Genomic DNA, 2792 nt, shown 5'->3' with positions numbered 1-2792 from the left:
GATTTTGCAAATAAATTCGAAATTCACATTTGCAAAATTTCCCAACAACTATACCACATATCACATGGGAAACTTATTTTCTTATATTTTTTTTGAAATTTTCATCATTTTCTTTTATCTTTTTGAAAACTGAAAAGGCGATCCACGGAGGGGGGGGGGTAGAGTTTAAAAATGGGACCTTTAGTACCTGTTCGTGCCATGAACCGGTACTAATGCCTCAAACCCCATTAGTACCGGTTCGTGGCACGAACCGGGACTAAAGGTCTAACCCTTTAGTTCCGGTTGGTGCCACGAACCGGTACTAATGGGCATCGCACCCTTTAGTCCCGGTTCGTGGCACCAACCGGGACTAAAAGATCCAGACGAACCGGGACAAATGGCCCACGTGGCCCAGCCGGCCCCCTGGGCTCACGAACCGGGACTAATGCCCCCATTAGTCCCGGTTCTGGATTGAACCGGGACTAATGGGCTAAATCGGCCTGGACCAAAGCCCTCTTTTCTACTAGTGACTGTTATAGACACTCCATCAATAGGCAGATCAAAAGCAGGGAACTCAATTAGTTCATCCATGTTCTTCCATGGCAGGAATCTCACTAGAAACTTCTTCTCCGTCAGGGTCCTAACTTGCCAAGCCCACTGTTTGTTTTTGCAAAAAATTCCAGACAAGTTCTTGATCAGATCTGCTTTACTAATGTCACCTTTCATGACCCAGACATCACCACAGTTTTTGAAATTTAACCAGTTAGCTTCTAGCACCGTAGGAGCATCAATATGATAAAATCCTAGACCCAAAAAAGAGCTGCCAAAAAAAGTCGCAACAGGATGTGGTTGTGCCCAAGTTGCGCGGTTGTTGACATTGTGTCCCTCCAATCCACAGATGAAGCAAATCTTCTTCTGTATGCAGTTACCAACATAGTGCCCAGGGCCTCTGCAAGTGAAACATATCATGTCCTTGTAGCGTTTGTCGACAACTTGTACGGCAGGTCCAGGCGGAGCAGGTGGCGAAGGCGCTGCTGTAGCTGGTGGAGCTTGGCGCAGCGCAACAGCTTTCGGAGGGGCGACGATGTGGTTGTCGGGCCGTGCCCCCCCTCTCCCTATCGACGGATGGGGTTCTTGCGAGGCGCAGGCGCGCGCTGCTTCTGCGCCCCCACTTGAAACGCCTTGTCCGCCATGGCCACCACCTGAGTAAAGGATCTGGAGCCGACCCCGATTCCTTTTTTGATGATTTTGAGGTTTATCGGTCGAGGATCAAAGGGGCGAAGTTTTTTGATAGGAAACAGATGAGAGGGAGAGAAGCATCCGGATCGAGCCAGATCTTTCCGGAGCCAACCCAGAGTGGAGGCGTTAGGGTGTGGGGGATGAGAGTGGCGGCGATGGGGAGAGGGAATGGATCAAAGCTGTCCAAAAAACCTAGTTATAGCTTCGTCCGTGTCGTCCAAGGGGGAAGACGGTTTTTCCAAAGGCGTTTTAATCCTCTCGCATCTGATTGGTGGAAGAGACGTGGCTGCGGTGCCACCTTCAGCCGGACGCCCACCATTGGGCCCCACGTTCACCGTAGGAGAGATAACTCTCACCGCTGCCGGAGGGGGACTCACCGGCGACGAGTGATTTCGGGCTCCATAGCACAAGCTATGACCATCTCCATCTTTGTCACATGCCATCGAATTTGGTTTGGATTCCTGGGATAACCCAGCTCTCACGCATGTCCTCGGAATACAAATCCCGTCGCGTGATCTCAGTCGAACACCAGGCGGAACCTCGCCATGGTCGCCTAGCCAAGGGGGCTCTAGCTCGCCGCGACGGAGCAGGGTGCTAGCACAGCAGGGGAGATGTTGATCCCTACCACGCTAGTCGCAGCTTCGCTCAATTTGGGGCGGGGGGATCCACCCCGGGAGGGAGCGCGCCTGGTGGAGGGAAGGCTAGAGCTCCAACTCGGGGTCGACGTATGTTGAGCTAGATGGGTTGCTCCGCCTTGAACTCGCACCACTTCCATGCCGTTGCTGGGTCGGTCGATTCGGCCTCCACCATGGCCCAGAATATGAACTCCATGGTGTCGCAGCCGTCCTCGCCCGAGAACCGCGTGCGTTCCCGTTATGTCGAGGTCAGGATGATGCGCACTACGACCGCTCCCCACTGGGAGGGATCGGGAAATTTGGCGGCGACCACCCTCCGCATCTCCATCCGTACTGCTGGAAATGTCAGATCCAACTGCTGTAGCTCCATCGGCGGCGCAACCACTGCGGTCCTCATCATCCGTGGACACGCGCCGCGGCGACTGGATCCGCTCGGCATCTCCAGATAGCGTAGTAAGGAGGGAGGTGGTGCGGACTGGGCTGGGAGGGAGGGGTGGGGAGGTAGGCGTGAGCTCCAATGGTGGGGAACCAGGATTTAATGGCGGAGTAGGTGTGCTCTTCTTCTCTACTGCTCTCCCTCATTCCCCCTACCCCTAGCCTGGGATGGATCGGCAGCAGGAGCAAACTGGTGAGTCCTGTGTCGCCTATGGTCTCGGGGCGACACAGTGTAGAATCATTCCATTGTACGTACCCACGGCTGCGAAGCCCCACGTACGGTGTACGTCAAATTTGGCCATTTTTATGATCTAATTAATTCTGCTGCATGCATCAGTGTGGGCGCAGGCGTGGATACTCCGCCCCACTCCACAACCGAACACGGAAAGGCTGCTGCCAATGCATGGGTGCTTAGATGAGGTGCTAAGCACATTAAATAGCTTAGCAACTATACTTAGAGCATGCTTGGATCCAAGGGACTATTTTTAGTCTGACTAAAACTAG

This window comes from Triticum aestivum, unplaced genomic scaffold, assembly GCF_018294505.1.
Source record: "Triticum aestivum cultivar Chinese Spring unplaced genomic scaffold, IWGSC CS RefSeq v2.1 scaffold8820, whole genome shotgun sequence".
Classification (NCBI taxonomy): domain Eukaryota; kingdom Viridiplantae; phylum Streptophyta; class Magnoliopsida; order Poales; family Poaceae; genus Triticum; species Triticum aestivum.
Note: the sequence above shows the minus strand (reverse complement) of the source record.